General features: G+C 38.8%; 1 protein-coding gene across 3 annotated transcripts in view; it reads right to left on the bottom strand.

Moving 5' to 3' along the window:
- C4H4orf50 (chromosome 4 C4orf50 homolog) overlaps positions 1-18017 on the bottom strand; it is an 84356-nt gene that overhangs the window by 22703 nt on the left and 43636 nt on the right. For 2 of the 3 annotated variants that reach the window (XM_054825236.1, XM_054825234.1), the window contains 2 exons: positions 13116-13207; positions 11363-11478 (listed from right to left, as the gene is read on the bottom strand). The gene's annotated coding sequence lies outside the window, so the exon portion shown is untranslated. The remainder of the gene's footprint in view (positions 1-11362; positions 11479-13115; positions 13208-18017) is intronic. The other variant, XM_054825235.1, reaches the window with a different exon arrangement.

The raw sequence follows: 18017 nt of genomic DNA, 5'->3' as shown, positions 1-18017 counted from the left end.
AATACATTTATCTTTAAAGGCTAAACCAGATTATGTGATACAATACATTAAGACAACACTATTTAAACTTGCTGTTTATTTTCTATTTTCAGTTTAGCTCACAATTCAACTACTGCATAAAGTCCAAAGACTAATGTACACTTTACAGTATGGTTGACCAATTTATTAGCGTCTTGTAGAAGCTAGAGTTCTTAAACAGATTTGCAGATTATATACATTTCCACAATATTTAAAATAAGCAAATTCAGAACTCGTAAACCAGCTTATGGACTATTAAGATCACATTCTTCTTCAATTTGCTTTTTATTTTCCTGTACTCAACCGGTTCTTTTTAAGAAGTCACCAACTTTCATTCAACTAGAAACTTGCTTGCCTGCAGTCTACTACAATTTCATAAAACATCAAAATAATATCTAAAAGTTTGCTTGACTGTTCTTCAGCAGAGAAAAGAAGACATTACTCCTGAATCCAGGGCCAGATAAATGTTGCTCACACAGCCACGATGGTGACACGAAAAAGCTGTACGTGGAGGGAGATACTGGAGAACTGAAGTAGTTTTATTTTCTTTTCTTTTGCTGGAGCATCATTAAAATACATGTACAGCTATTACAAGAATGGCAGGCAGCAAGCATAGCTGTAGTCTGCGTTTCCTTCGTTACTGTTACACAAACTGCCTGAGTGTGCACACATGATCTTAATTAGAAAAGCATGAGTAGTTCTATTTGGCTTTTAAATGTTTCAGGTCCAGGACAGGCAAGAAACTCTCATTCTGAATAATCATCCAAGCAAAAGAAACACAACAGTGGGCCTTCAAGTGAGACTTAAGTAGCATATAAGTCATATGGTGACCTTCCATGCAGTCACGAAATTCTGTCTCCACGAGACAGTAAATAAATGTTCATTGTTCTCTCTCAGGCAAGTTCCTTTTTTATTTATTGGTTTTTTATTTATGTCGTGCTAATATAATTCTTCTCTGAGCCAACTCCTTCTCCCAAAGGCAGCAGGATTACTTTTCTATTTTCAGGAAGGAGGGAAATTGAGCTTCAAAATGCAGTGCCTCAAAGCCATACGCTATAAAAAACCCCACCAATATCAGTGGAGGAACTGACAGGGATGAACTAAATCCACTGTAAGAATCTTCTATCACTGCAGTCTTGAGACAAAATGCAGAAGCTTTTTTGCCCTTGGAGTCTCATAAAGCAGGCAGCTGTGTGAGGGCTTCTTGGACTGAACAGCTCTGTCATCAGACGGACAGTTGGGATTTTTCGGGTATTGGTTGGTTGGTTAGTTGGTTGGGTTTTTAGCTTTGATTTCTTACTGTGGGTGATTTAGCTAACAGAGAGCATTTGTACCTTCTGCATGTGCCCCTTTTTTCTCATTGTTTCTATTGCAATCTGTAGACTGTATAGGAAGGATAGGTCCTCGCATGACCACTGAAAAATTTGCTTTTCTTAGTCCACAGCCATTTTCTAGTAAAAACACTAAATTCAAAGATATCCAGTTAAGACTGGGAAGGGGACAAACTGATTAAATTGGGTACATCCACCTGCTTTCCCAGTGTTGTTAGAGTTCTACTTAATTCCAATCAACTTGCATAATTGATGCCAACCCAAAAACCATCACATCATATGTCTAACTTCACACTTGTAACAGTTAGACTTAGTTCCCTTTGATATTTTAAGGCTTTTGGCTAAGATTTTTAAAGCTTTCCTGCCCTAGCCTTCCAGATATATTTAAATGGCCTGTTTTTTTAAAAATGTTGAGTGCGTCACACCATCACAGAGGTCTGAACGGTGCTTAGCTTTTCTTGGTTGCGGTTTCATGTGTCACGAGTTAATCTTCAGAAAGTCTTAGACCGCACTTTTTGCAACACTCATATCAACCACCAAGGAAAAGAAATTCTTCCTATGCTCCTACCATAACAGAAAAATGAGAAGGTATTTTTTTGGGCCTATCACCATTGCATTTCCTTGTGCCTTTGAAAATGAACATTACATTTCTCCAGCTAATATGACCTTATATCAGTTCTTATCACCTCTTTGCACCCTCCTATGTTCTAAGCCTTTTATTTTAATTGACTTCAGAAAAAGTTGCATTAGAGAGGACAGCACGCTGGCTAGCAGCTAAAATGTACCAACATAATTTCTGCAACCCTCCTTTGAATCCTAGCCCATCTCTCATCTTTTGCAGAAAAGGGTCAAATAATATCTAAAACCAACACAAAGACAAGGAAAAATATCCACAGATGTATCAAAGTTTTGCCTAAAACTTTTATAGATTATTTTTATGTTAAAAGTTTCAGTCACTTTTGTTGATAAAACTAGCCTAAAATACCTTATCTAAAATATCTGTCTAAAAACATAGCTAGTAAAAGCCCTTAGTGGTGCAAAGACTGGGGTTTTTTCCATCCCAGCAGGATTTGCATTGACAAATAGCAATGCTGACACCATCTGCACTTTAAGGGTGACTTTGTAGGTCACTCTTGCATCTAACCTAGTGTCTCAAGCACAAGAAAATTGGGTTCAGCTTCTTTCTCCTGCTCAGATTCCATGTGAAATGTTGGGAAAGTCACTCAGCCTCTCTGTGTCTTAATGGTCTCCTTGTGAAAACAAGGATGTAAGAACTACTCCAATGTTTAAACACCTGCTTAAGCCCTCAGTTTATCTATACCTTTAGTCAAGTCTCTTGTGCTATTGAAGTTCTTGAAATTTCCTTATATGCTTAAACATAGACTTAATCAGTTTTGTTGACATGGTACTGCAGTGTACGGAGTATTCCGATCTCTATGGTGATATTAAAAATATGTATTTTAAGCTCATGAACCAAGTCAATATTTTCTTTCTTAAATCCCAGGCAATCGTGTCCATTCCGCCTTTGTTAAAGAATCGATGTGGTGCTTGGCTGCACGTGTCCAAATTGAAGCCATTAATCTCTCCTGTTTGTCACGTCTAGATTAAAGCGGTTTTGCAACCAGAGATAGCATAGCATGCTCCTGATGTTGAAACAAAGCTCGCTCTCAGGAGGCTTTACTTATATGTAAAGGATAAAAATTGAATTTTTTGTGAAGATCATCACAAGCAAGAAGGAAATTTTTTGTGTATACATGCAAGCTTTGATCCTGCCTAACTGAAGTGAACTGTATTTTACTATTGACTTTAACAGGAGATATTTTATTGCAACTAAAAGCATGCAAATGAGTATTTAAAACACTGCTTACAGCAAATAACCTTTTGGTCTGAAGTTACTACAGCTTTTTCAAGATTGTATGATTATGAGAACAAAGATTATATGCTTGCAACTGTCTGAAAAGTACCTGGTTACAAAATTTATTGGTTCTAATTTTTTAGCAAATACCTGATTTTAAAGGCATTTCCTATATTGTGAAACATATTTAGGAGAAAGAAAATATATTTTTATTTAGACAATTTTTTTATATTTTGGTACCGAGCACTGAAAACAAGTTTGTTGTCATAGAGCCTGACCTACTGAGGTATTTGAAGGTAACTTTAGTGATTTACAAAAACATCTAAAACTCAGTTAAAATGTTAAATTCCCATTAATATCTTTGGCTTTGTCTAACTTAGCAAGTAATGAAGTGCAATAGGAGCAGATAGAGCAGAAAGCTGGAGATAGGGACCCAATATCCATACCATACAAGTTTTGGGTGCTTGATTTTGGAATAGCTTTAGTCTGGTCTGATGGACTGAAAGCCATCAGCAGCTGGAGAGTATTTTCCAGTCTAGATTCACTTAGAAGCAATCCATTTTGCCTACTCCACTATGTTATCTATAGCACAGCAAAGAGGGGATGAACAGGAGATTCATTTCAAAAGTGCAAACTAAACACTCAGGCCAAAGCATCCAGTCTGAATGCAAGTGAGGGATTTACACAGCGAGACATCTATCTCTCTATCTTTGTAAATTTTGCACTGCAGACATTACTCCTCATGTTACTCCTTCAGAAAATCAGTGAGGTCCAATCTGGGAAGAAGGGAAACACTAGTATATGGTGCACTGCATAAATGGAACGGTGCTACATGAATTAATATACAACTTAAGAAGACACCTTTACAAAAGGAAGTTATGTTTCCATCTGAAAAATATTCCATCTACTATAGCTAAAAGCAAAACCTACATTACAATTAATGTAAGTATATATTTATTAGCTAAAGTTTAAATAACAATTTCCATCTCTTGCTGAGCATGAAGCTCAGGAAAGCTGACAGACTGTCCCATGCGGCCCAAGAGAACTGTTACTTCACTTCTTGCATTTTTCTCTCATTGCTCACTCTGTGTCTTCCCCCAGATGAACTCTCTAAACGACAGCAAAAGAGATTGGGGCAAAGACGATCAAAAGCATGGCTTTGAGTGTCCAGCTGGGGACACGGTGCACAGAACACGAGTTCTTCACCTCCGGAGACGCCCTTCACAACCCTACTTCATAAGAATGTGCTGGGTCAATTTGTCCCCGTAACAATGTGAGTCAATCATTTCTTATAAAAACTACGAAATAAAAAAGTATTGCTCATCAGCACTCACAGAATTTTTGCTTTGACCCAAGACAACTAGTTTTTGTTATCATTAGCCTACTATTCACTTCCTCACTACAGTCCGGTACAGTATTTGCCAAGACAGTTGTCAGTTTTATCTGGCATAGGGCAAATGACATCTACACTGAAAAAAAGGGTCTTAAAGAATTTTTTAAAAAATATTAAATCTGCACCTGTTGAATAAGCTATTCAATATGACCAGAGACCTTAAAGATCTTGTGTGAAGAGTTTCAATTAAAGATTTACAAGCATTAATTAAAAATAAACCACCAAGCATGCAGAATCTACTGTATGGCAATAAACACCCTAGAATCACTGCTTTCGCATTTAGGTGGGTAAAATTATTTCACCTTGACTAGCATACAGCATAAACAAGGAAGACATCCCTCTCTCATTTGTCTGGATCAAGGTTATTGCCTTTTACGTTTTCAGATTTGCCACCAAGACTAATGTTACCTGCAATTGTGTGAAATTAACAGTTTTCCTATTTTAATTTCAAAGGTAAAAACAAAAAATCCAAAACCAACTGAGATTCTGTTTCAAATGAGTAAATTTGTGTTGCATTTCTAATCTAACAGGCTGACTAATTTCATTTTTGTAGCGATGTACAGCACAAGCTGTGCCCTCCCCTGGACACAGACAATGCAGGGACTCTAAACGTGGGAGGCATGTCCAGGAGTAATAAATCAGAGGATCTGCTCTCTGGAGAAGGGAATATTACAAAGCATGTTCATGCCTGAACATTAGTCACTCTGATCTGGGTTAAAAAAATCACCTTTAGACCTGAAAACCTATTCATACATAAAAGTTAAAATATCATATATATTCTTTTAAGATAAAGGGACCTGTAACAGCTTCCCGCTGAAGGGCTGGCTTGGTGGATTTTCCAAAGCACTACAGAGCATTTAAAAACCGATCCAATAAAAAAGCAACTATCATTATTTACTGATGTCAGCCTGTGCATGCAGGGGCACGTAACCGCAGGCATTTATTATTTCTATTTGCATTCTAGGATGTGTATAATGCAGAGTTGCTCAGGTCAGGGGGATTTCTCTGGGTAGCCAGCGCTGTGTAACACTTTCACAGAAAAGCCCAAAGTCAACCCCAGACGTCACAGCGTACAGACCAGGCATTCTCGGTGAGGAAATCTGATCTTCTCACTCTTCCTTCTTGCACTGCAGGAACCTGGCTTTTAAAGACATTTGGATTACCATGGAAGGATCTGACTAAAATCTCTTTACCAGAGACACTCTCTACCTAGCCAGTATTATTCTCCAAACTTTGAACTCCCTGTATTTCTAACCCACCAGTCTTTACATATTAATTTTCTTAAATCCTCAAAGCAAACTTTGCCATAGCTGAGAACTCTTTTATTGTGTCCTTACTAACAGTTTTTCCATGTTATGGTGAATAAAACCAGGTCCCAGTCAGGTGATGTAAGGTTGCTTTTTATCTCCCCGCTCTAGTAATCTCCTTATCAATCTGTATCAAATCCAAATACCTCAGTGTTAACCAGGGCAGGAGGTTTGATTCTTAAAACTGAAACCGAACACCCTCAGCTCTCACTTTCCTTACACTTAATCCTAGCTCCAACTCCATCTGCTGCCACTTGGAACTTGCGTTTAATGAGACACTGAAACTCTGTTCACCCAGATACATGATATCGACTCAGGAATCACAAGCAGATGCTTCAGTTTTTTAAAAAAAAAAAAAGAAAGAAAAAAGAAAAAAAAAGAAAAAAAAGTAGCACTCAAACACTTTGCATTTCTTCTGAATTACCTTAACGTAATACTGACAGGTTCTTTGGTGTAAAAGTGTCTCCTCATTAGAACATGCCTATATTTAAATTAAAGATACTTTTGCAACAAAGACAATAGCATGGTTTCGCACAGAGATGCTCTAAGGATAAACGTCGGCATTCACTTTCACATGAAAAGTACAACTGCTACCTTACAAGAGCTGGCAACAGGCCACTGTTTTTCAGAGCACAGCTGAGATTGAAATTATGAGACTTCTCTCCTACACCTGCACTGGGCACTTGTGTTCTCAGAAACCAAGCCAGAAACACCAGCAGTTTGAACACTGATTTGAAATGTACACAGAGAGCCTGAGTTTTCTAAGACATTCTGGAAAGACAAGAAATATTAATTGCAAAATAAGTTAGTTTCCTACAGCCTTTTTAGTACATACTACTCACTAGGCAACGTTTTCTGAATCGATACTAGACCAGGATAGTAAATGAGTACTTATCCTTTGACTTGAAAGGAGTTTTACCTGATTGGAGCAGCAGAGATTGCAGTACTCTGCGTGCTACAGGATATGTCTATGTAATATGGGGTACATGAAATGAGATACAGAGGAGAAATAGGATCGAGTTAACACTTAGGTTACACAGGAGTGTCAGACCACTAGTAATGCAGGTCGTCTTAAATCCTCACTATTTAAAGTCTTTATTCTCTACTTGTCATTCTTTAGAAATTTGTATTTTTGGCAAAGTACATCACAGCTTCACTGCTCTAGGTTTTAGCATCTAGACTCCTGCTGTAAAAAGCTCACAAAAGATCATAAAATTGTTTTAAAATTAAATTAGTTCTTTCATGCTAAAAATTATTACGGCTTCAACTCTGTGATCTCAATCTTTTAGGGAACTAAAAGTGTTAAATCACACTGAAAAAAAACCAGTTCTCCCTTTCCTGTGGGAAAGAATACAAGAATACCCTGGACTTTAACAATTACACTTGACATATCCTTGACCCCCTTCACAGGACCCACAAAGGAGCAATTTGTATCTGTGAGAATTTCACAAGAAATAGAAAAAAAAAGATCTTGCCTGTTGTATTTTTTAATGGCAGCTGCTAGCTCAGTGGTGTGGAGTGCTGGCAGAGCCCCCTGCAGCAGAGGTCAGGTGGAGGGGGCCAAAGGGACAAGATAAACTAATTTGTCATATGGCCATATGGTTTATGGCATTTCCGTATTCTTTTATCATACTCCTATCACCTGCACATACAGTCAATGCATAGGTAAGACGACAGAGGAAGGAATCAGTATCTACAGCGGAGAAGGTATGCCACTGAATTTCTAAGGACGGATGCAGGGCATTGACATGAAAAACAGAGTCAAAGGAGCTAACACATTCTTAGATCACAGAGAGAAACAAATAATGACAGACAATAAGACATCTGGAAAAAGGACATATAAGCAAAGCAGCATGGATGATGATTTCACAGAATTTGTTTTGAATAATATTTAGGGCGAACTGTAAGTAGCTCAGAGAAATAGACCTAATCGTGGTGTACTTAGAGTAATAACTGCAAATGGTACCATTAAAGAGCTGCCATAACAGACCCAGAAGCTGCCTTGGCATTCAGAGCCAGCAATGGCCATGGGGAAGGCTAACCAGGAGTAATGCTACCAAGAGCAAACTGACACCAGGAGTAATGCTACCAAGAGCAAACTGACACTAGTCTCACCCCACTGCTTATGAAGATTAACTTGATGCCTGCTAAGGGCTCACTGGGGAAAGAACTACAAATCCCAGGAGAAGCTAAGGTGTGTCTGAGAAAGCACATCCCATGTCATGTCCTCAGAACCAACCTCCATGTGCCAGGAGGTTCCTGAGCAACCAACTGCCTAAGAGACATTGCTGAGCCCCCAAGAGAGTTGTAGAAAAACTGTCAGGAAAATATATGTGCGATACTAAGTACTATTATCTTGTTTCACACCTTTTTCTCCAGAACACAGCATTTGGTGTTTATTCTCTTACATCACTTCTAAACAGTGAAGAAAGCATGAGAGCATTAGAGAGCAGCACACCCATATCTATCAAATTATGCAGTTCAATGGTTCCTCCACATTAAATATTGATAGAATAAATAATATCTTTCAACAAAGACTTGGGTTGCCCTGGTACTTCCTGAACTCATGGCAGACTTATGCAATTCCTCATCTGCGTAAAACTATGGCACAGAACAAAAATAGCTAAAAGGTTGACGTAAAAACCACAACTTGTTTAAAGGACTTAATATAGGACAGCTATGTGCCTTTGGTGGTCCTGAAGTCTTAGGTGGATATTAAAGGGTGATTCATGTTTCATAACATCTACTTTATCATGATTTGATTAGATGGAATCAAATGGCAAGTAGATTTTCTGTTAGACTTGGAGATGAGCAACATAAAAGCCTCTCTGACGCTAGCACAGCTGTGGCATTCACATAACTAACTAGAAATTGTCCTATTAAAGATTCCTAATGTCTGATTTCAAACCCATCCTCAGATCTGCACCCACCAGTGACTGCAGAAAGACCACCAGAGACAGTAATATACATACGTAAAAATGTTAAGTCCCAGCTAACTATATTAGGCCAAATCCTACAGTCACTACTCTTCTCCCCACATGCATATTTAGGTAACTGACTTGCTTAAGCATCTTTCAATAATTAAGCATCTTTAGCATTCAGGTAAATCGCATGCTATTTTCAAGCAAAAGCTACGTTTCCAGGCTTTCACAGGGAGCTACCGGCGAGGTCTGCCTGTGCCTGTGTTACAGAAAGCCGTAGGAACGCCTCTGGCTTGACCCAGTGTTTCCTATGTAAATGAAGCGGCACACGTTCCTGCCAGCTCCCCTCTGCTTTGGGCTGTGCAGATATATCCAAATTCTCTTTTAAGTCAGTGTCTTCATCTTCAGTCCATTTGGTTCAATTTGGGCCATTTGGATTCAATTTCAGCTCTGCATGGCAAGGTACAACTTAATCCTCAGGAAGCAACAGATTCCAAGGGGACTGCTCGAACATCAGCTCTTAGTGTAATGCTGAGCAAGGGCTTCAGCCATGAAACTACAATTTCTGCTTGCAAAAAATTCTCCTGAGTACCACAGTATAAATGCTGACCAAAAAACCCAGATACAAACACACAGTAACCATGAACAATAATAATTCTTCAACTACTGTCTTAGTATGATGAAACATAAACAATTTAAACAGCCTAAAGAGCTGCTCTTGAATGTGCAAGTATATACAGAGTTCTTTCTTAAACCACAAGTTATGGAAGTTATTGTATTATGGAAATTGCTCTTACTAAAGAAAATGGGCCTACTATTGTTTTTAATAAGGCAGGATCAAGCCCTTGATAAGAAGATGGAAACGGCATCCCTTTGAATGTTCAAAAGTAATTTCAGATAATATATGCATAAATCCAAATGACAGCATGACTAGGACTAGTGACATTACACTCATTAGGACTATGTTTAGAGAAATGGAAAGGGCAGCAAAGACATATATTTAAAATTAATTATGCATAGGAAGACGTGGAAGAATTGCAAAGAGCACATAATTTCAAACTACAGATAATAGTGGCAGAATACCCTGTGTAACTTTAATATTGCATCTATACCAAAGTAGTGTAAAGAAGACAATGTACTAAATTTATATATTGATAGCAGAAGACATTTTCACTGGTTGGTTGGAAAAGCATTCCATTTTTCTTAGGAAAAAAAGAGGCGAGTGATCCTGAATCAGTGCTGTTTAAAATGAGCACATTCCTAGACCCAGTACTGTCTCCTGCCCAGCCAGTTGTCAGGAGCTATGAGAAATGGTCACCAGTATTGTAGGGTCCCCGGAGGGAGTGAAATGGGGAAGGGCCATAACGGAACAGACAGAGGAAACATTGAACCTACTGTGAAAGTGAGGAAACTCTGATCTGTGATAGGGGAAGATGGAGCAGCATGTAGGAAAGAAGTACTCAGACTTTCATAACGAATCCAAGAGCACGTGTCCTCCATTAATAGTAATGCAAACATTCAGGCAACCAAAGGATGGATTATGAACTCTCATTTTTGTAGAAAAGTATCTCTTTCAAGCCTGCACAAGTTTTCAACAGCTATATCAATGTAAATTATTGTATCTGTTGATGAACATAGGATTCCTGCATCTCCCAGGTAATCAATCTGACAGCTTTCACAAGAACTAAATCTATTTCATACAAAGAAATCAACTTCCCATAAAAATTATGTCAGCTTTTAATACATTTATTTATATTTGGGTAAAACTTCATCTCTCAACTCTCCCTTCCTGACATAAGAAGATCCAGTGCTTAGTGCACTGCCCTTGGATGTAGACCAGACTTTGATACCCTGGCTTGCATGACCTTGGACTTAATTCTCTGTATCTCAGTAAAAGAGAAAGCTGTTGTATTTTAAAGGCATGGGGAAGGGGGAACTAGGTTTAAGAGTGTAGGGATCTTGAATGTGATCAGAGCAACCATTACATCATTCATGAAAGGCAGGTAAATAGTTGATACAAATTGGATGACTCAGCAACAGTCTACAAGCCAAGTCCTCTCTAAGTCCAAGTGTTGGACCAGAACCAATGAAGATCAAGAAATCTAGCCATCTAGTGTGAATAGGAAATATAATTAAACATGGTATTTCACCTGAAAATATAATAATTATATTAAGACCAATTTTAAATAATTGATTTTAAAACTATCCTGATGACACATATTTCTACTTAGTGGGTTGTTTTTTGGTTTTTTGTTTTTTTTTTTCTTTTTGGTAAGGCAACAGAATAGATTATGTGTCAGTGACCATTGTGCAAAAAAATGTCAGATCTGCGTTTGTCATCAGAAATGGTTATATTGATTTTATTGAGTGTTTCATGATCGATGTGCTGTATTTGAAAATTACCACTCCTAAAAATTAGCATAAAGGATCTTCTCTATCTAAATGAAACTATACAAAATAGTAGCAGAAAAATTAAATGAAACTTATTTAATGTATGTTCAGATAAAATATTAAATGTTCATTTGTATTGAACCTACCTTGTATTCTGCAATGAAAGTCATATTGCAACATCCTAATTCATCATCATCTGTCTGAACCAACCGTCAGGCTGCCTGTTTAATAATGTAGACCAAACCAACTGGCAAAGTCATCCCTGGAGAGAAAACAAAAAAAACATACAGCAGGAATACGATTTTCATTAGCTTTTCAAATCACTGACATAGCGTAAATGCAGGCACTGGAGCTTTTCTCTTTTTTAGTGAGGAAAGTCACTTTAACAGTGTCCCCAGTTCAGCACAACATTTCATCTGAGTTCTTACTATTAAGTCAATTGTTAACCCCCGGCCAACACAGCATTCAATTTACAATGCAATTTCAGTCCGTGCTTTAAAAGCTTTGGCTCAACAGGGACGTAGCTTTCTAGTATCAACACTTGCTTATCAATACTGTGAATTTCCCCCTTATTTCTATATTTTGGAGATTAGCAAAACTTTAACAGTTATTCATGTTAGTCACTATCTTCTGCATTAGCTAGGCAGTCTAATAAAATCTTCATTAAAATGCTGGATCACGTGTGGTAATTAAATGAAAGGGAACAAACTTCTGTTTAACAGACAAAATAGTGAATGAAAAGCAGCACGTGTAATAGTATAGCACACACACAAAAAAAGACATTATCTCAAAAAATAGCCGATAAATTCTCAGGGCAGGAGTATCTGAAAAAAAGACCCACTTCAACCAGAAAAGACTGGCTGTCTTAATATTCAACAGCAGAATGAGTATTTGGGCATTTGGGGGGAAAATATGTTTTGAAGATGTAAAGACTTTGACTTTCAAAGTCCATTTCAGAATGGGGAGCAACTGAAAAAGGAAGAGGAATCATGAAGATGTTCATTGTGCATACACAGCTTTAAAGGTTTGACAAGAAGAGACATTCATTCTGGTTTTACCTATTCACTTTGCCCTTGGTCTGTATTAACCTGAGACAATAATTTGTGAAGCTGAGGGTTTCCAGAGTGCAAAACACTCTGGAGTTGTACAGAGGAGAAAGAGACATGATCAATGTCAAATATTTCAAATGGAAGCACTTACCTGGAATAGAAAATAAATGGTACCCTGTTATTTCCTAACTTAGTTCACCTTCCCATTACCTATCATTGTCTGAGTTATCTTACAAGCTCTGCTAAGGAGCACAGCTTGCAATATTAGTCATACTTCCAAAAATTTTGGCTGCGCTCTGGAATTGGTCCAGTGAGTACTATCTCTTCCTTAAAAAGAAAGGAGAAACAGTGGCCGTTTACACTAAAGCCTGCAGTTTTGGAGAGGAAAGGTGTTAGAACTTTTAAAAAATGTTTCCTCTACATATGGCGTAAAATGGCGTTGGAAATTTGAGCCCAAAAGCTAACAGTAAACAAAGCTGCTGTTTGCTAGAGAGAGTCTTGTGCAAATCCTACACTCTGCAGTGCAGACTGATTCTTGGGTAAAAGTACATCTAAGTGGAGAGCGAAACCAGGAATGACAAGAGCCAGGGTGCACGAATGAAAACATTGGTAACAGGTTCATAACAAAGTGGTTCTTAATGTAATTAAGTGCTGGACCTCCTTTCCATGGTATATTGCAAATACAAAAAGTTTATGCAGGTTTGAGAGAGACTTGTCAACCTAACAGAAGAAAAATCCGTCAAGGTTCTCTGAGTGAATAGAAACCAGCTCTGCTTCAGGAAGTCCTTGAGCAGCAGCAGATGAAAGCTCTGGACAGTATCAGTCTGCTCTCTTCTCTTCCCCAAGGTACCTGCTTTCAGCTGCTGGCTCTTCTTTTTATGGATCTTCCCTTTCTGTCCACAAGCATATTTCTATCCTTCTATCCACAAGCAAGTGTCCGTTCTGTAAGCATAAGAAAAAACACAACAATTTGGCTATTTGCCTTCACTAGTTGGGTTCTAGTATATGCCTGCAGAATACATGAGGATGTAACCTTGCAAGTAAGAATAAAGCCAATTTTTAGGAAGTTATGCCTAACATAACTGCATCAATAATTGGAATGCTGTAACTTAATTGCTCAAAGGATGTTCACAGCACAATGTCAGCAGGTGTGGGGGTACCACACAGGCACAGCTTGCGCAACCCCTGCACTGCCACGACTGCAGCAGCAAAGCCCCTTTTGCCAGCGGTAGCCGCTGTTGCCTCATAACAAAAAGGTCTGAAAAAGTCTTGAAGGCATAAAATGAATTCTTAATGATGCTGCCCACTTTAATAACTCATTAAGGGTGTAGATATTAGCCAGATCAAACTGTCACACACTACCAGGATTGAAAAAGCCGTGATCTATCTGGATAAAATCTTAAAGAGCACAAAGAGAGCTCTAAGGGCTCTGGCAAAGGAAGGAAAACTCAGCTGGCTGTTTAATTTGTGTTAGCCAACCAGATATTGCTTCTGTCTCATTAAAAGCTACTTTCAGAGGAAGAGAAAAAAAAATTCACAACTGCAACCGAAGTGACACAGCAGTAAGAGACATCAGCTCTCTCCACTGAAAACGAGGTATTGTATTTGTCACAGCTAAGCTTATGAAAAGGCTGTCAGCTGAAAACACATGTTGTCGTGGGGTTTCCTCAACAGCCAGGTGAGTAAACAAAATGAATGGGAATTCCTGCCTAGACAACATCTGTTTCTTCTTTTTGACCCATTCCCTCTCCCCTCCCCAAGAAGTTCTTCAGCACCTGGGCTCTGCGCAGCCAGGCATACGTGCTTCCCAGTCCTCGATACACGACACGTTTTGCTGTCTCATTTTATTTACCACATCTGCGTCAACCCACCTGAAGATTTCTAATCCTGGTTGCATGCTCTGCAGGGACAAAGGCCTCCAGCATGGCCAGACTGAATTTCACATGAAAAATGTGTGCATTAACTGGCTCAGCCATGAGTTCTTAAAACGCTGGGGAACAGAAGAAGACTCCACATATCCCTCTTTTCTTCCTATTTTAAAGAATAACCTAATATATCATATGACATTTGCTTCTTAAAATGCACCCATAAGAAATCTAATAAAAAACTTTTTTTTCACCCTTCATAATCACTACATGAGCAACATATACATAAGGCAATCCAGAATATTTCTGGTTTTACAGTGCTTTGCTCCTTCAACAAATGCTCCATGGAAACACCAACATGGAGAAAGACAAGCAATTACAATACTTACATTAGTGTTTCTGATATGGGTCATTTAGCAGCATAAAAAGCCCTCCATCACTGTAGGAAGCTGTTTGTATCCTCACAGTGAATCACAATGTTTCTGGCTTTAACTATGCTTTACTGAAGAGTTAATTACATGCTAAAGAATTGAGAATACGTACAGATTTATAAAACGTAATCATCAGAATAGTGAATAGGGGATTCAGGTTCAAATCTTTATCCTGCCTGACACACATCTGCCTGTTTTCCTTCTAGTCCTTCTCCCTCAATGCAACTTCATCTCTTCTTCAACTAGCCTCTGCTTCTGCTCCTGGACGGATTCTTGTTTCCACCATTTCTTCCCTCACGTCTTTTTCTTCTCCCTCCTCACCTTCTTTAAAGTGAGTATGAAACAAGCACCTTTAGCCAACTCAGCCTGCTAGGCTTAAATCCTTAGTAATTTCATTGTGGCTCGTGGACTTCATGAATAATGAGACCCCATGTCACCAGAAACCTCACCAACGCTCTTTTTTATCACCTCCTGTCAACATGAGAGTTTAGGAGCAATCCTGGAGGAGACGGACAGCCAAGCCAGCCTGGAATTAAGGCTAAATCCTTTATTTCCAGCCACAAGAAATCTCAAAACTTCTCAGCAGAGAGATCTAGTTTGACTGTACCAGGAAAACCTCGTGTTTGAGGGACTGGCAGGTGAGATCTGGTGGAACTCCCCTTCCCACGCGGGAGGCGCATCAGATGCAGACTGCGAAAGAGCCAAGTGCCTTCCTACCAGCTGCCTGCGACATGGCTCTGTTCACTGGTGCAGATTGTTAAAGGTCAGAATGAGAAAAAAATGTCTTTTCTGGAAGTTAAGAAATTCTTTTGGATTGCACATCCCAAACATGAGTGTTATGGTCTGGCCTCACTTTAAGCCGACGGTGTAAGCAGTCAGAGCTTGCTGCCTCTAGTTGCTTGTGTCCAGTCTGAACATAACCAGCAAGTAGCAAGGACGATGGATAAGAAGTAGGCACTGAAATCCAAAATGCATAATTCACTGATGAAATATGTGATTGCCAAGGCAGTGAGATTCCCCAAGAAATAGACCCTAACTGAACTTCATGTGAATCTGTGTAAGCCTCCACTGAAACTGGAGTATAATCACCCGTCACAGACTTCTTTAGATCACACAAGTATTTCCAAGCTAGAGGTCTCAATTTAGAGCTGTCAAACCAAACCAAGAAAGAGAATAAACACTATCTAGAGACAACTAGTAAGAAGATGATGAAGGAGGTGTGGCCATAAAACACTAGGCACTAAGTATATCCTCTTCTTAATTTTCTTAATTTTTCACCCTTTCCATTCAGTCAGACAATATTCCGTTTCTGCAGGGATACATCAAGTGTCTGCCAAAGGAAAAAAAATTCCAAGCTTGTTGTTCATCTCAAAGAAAATAGAGTTGTCTTCTTAAACTACAACCAGCAAAGCAGCGATTCCTACTGCTCCTTCCTGCTTTTATGCACAGGGATCTTTGGAATATATTTCAGTACTTTTCAAAAGTTTTAGACACAAGCACTTCCCCAAAAAATTATGATACAGAGAACAGAATTGCTTGTCAAATAAAAGTATTAAAAGGACAAAGCGTCAGTGCCTACATGCTTATTGCGCTTAGGTACCTCATAACGTTTTGGGCAACAGGAATTCATGCTGGAATGACTTCTCAGTGCAGGGAGCAGGGTGCAGACCTCGCTGTCCAACCAGGGTATCAGAGTGGAGCAGGTCTGACGTATCCCCTCAGATACACAAGTCTTCCTGAAAGCTAACCAAAGGGCCCAGGCTGCCTCGGACAAAAAAGCACAGATAGGAAAAAACCTGCTAAAAATGCACAAGATCCAGTCGACCCAGGGCAGTGGCAGATACACAGCATTAACCGGTGTCACCTCATTGTACCAAGGAAATAGTCTCTTTGATTAGCCAAGATGATGTTATGATTATGCCCCATAATGTCCCCTCCCCGGAAGTGTTTAAGACCAGGTTGGATGAGGCCTTGGACAACGTGGTCTAGTTGAGGGTGTCCCTGCCCTCAGCAGGGGGGTTGGAACTAGATGATCTTTAAGGTCCCTTCCAACCCAAACCATTCTATGATTCTATGATTATAATGACTCTTTTAATGTTAGAATATGTTATTGTTCTAGAGAGAGAATCCTGAGATAGAGCTTGCTTAATTTATGACAGAGATTGCATGACTCGGATCCCACAATAGCAGGGAGCTACGCTTGCAGACCTGTATTCCTTCAGCATCATTGGCCCATCATCATCTTGCTTTCCGCTCCCTCAAGCAAAGTTTCTTTTGTTTTAGTAAATTAACCAGCACCTGTCTATACAGAATAATGGGGATCTTTCCCCTCCAGAAATCAATGGAGAAGGGATATTCAATCCCCATCCCAACCCACCCAGGAATTAAGACTGCTTAGAGGGTCTGAATAAAATGAGAGATGAACAACATGTTTGTTAGATGTAATAATGTATGCCCATATGGAAGGAATAGCTAAACTGTCCTTTCCCATGAAAGAAACTGAACAGATTGCCTAGAAATAGGCAGCTCCCGTTCCCTTTACTGAGGGAAGCAAATGCCATCCAGATGGAAATTATCAAATGGATCAAACAGCTACATTTTATTCCCAAATGATCTTTGTTCTACTTATCATTCATTATACCAGGAAAGCTCTTTTTCCTACAGTCAAGAGAATATTATTTATCATATGGTCATTCAAAATATTCTGTATTGAAGGTTTCTCTAATGAGGTATTGATCTTGTCACACAAAAAGGGGGAGAAGAAAAGTGTCCTTCCTGATACGACCATTCATTTAAGATCTCTAGAACCTGTTAATTCCCATTAAGCCCAACACGTGACTGACGATTACACTGTCCTTGTGGCACAGTAGTCAACTCTGCAGTCGCTTCCTGATGCCCAGGATGACAAAAAAACCCCAAACTTTTCAGCAATCCTATCGCTTGCCAGGTTTCACAAAGTTGAATGTTACCAAGTCCCAGTGAAACCACCTTGAGGTTCTTCAGCTACTTTTATTTATACTGTCTCATGGGCAAATATTTCAATTGGAAATTTGCACTGAATAAAAACAAAATTTAAAAATCACAAAGAATCCTCATCTTTGGCCCTCTATGGCTATATATAGCATGCATAATCAAATTCAATAATTTAGGGGACATTTTCAAAGACATGAGGCGTTAGTTACCAGCTAAAATGTAAAGACAATGAAAATTGGATACCTAATGCCTTCTTAAGACTTTGAAAAATCTCTGTAACATTTAATGTGGTAAAATCGTATTTGTTTAAGCATATCCTCCTCTAAATTTCTGATTAAGTTTATGGATGCTTATCTCTTATCCTTTGAGTTATATAAGCTCTGATTATATCTTTTGTTATAATATGATTTTCTTTTAGCCTGAAAACCTACAACAGCACAGGTACAGTCTTTTATGAGGACATAAAGCTGTTAACAGCTGTGG

This window comes from Grus americana, chromosome 4 (genome assembly GCF_028858705.1).
Source record: "Grus americana isolate bGruAme1 chromosome 4, bGruAme1.mat, whole genome shotgun sequence".
Taxonomy (NCBI): Eukaryota; Metazoa; Chordata; class Aves; order Gruiformes; family Gruidae; genus Grus; species Grus americana.
This window is presented reverse-complemented; position numbering and strand designations above follow the sequence as displayed.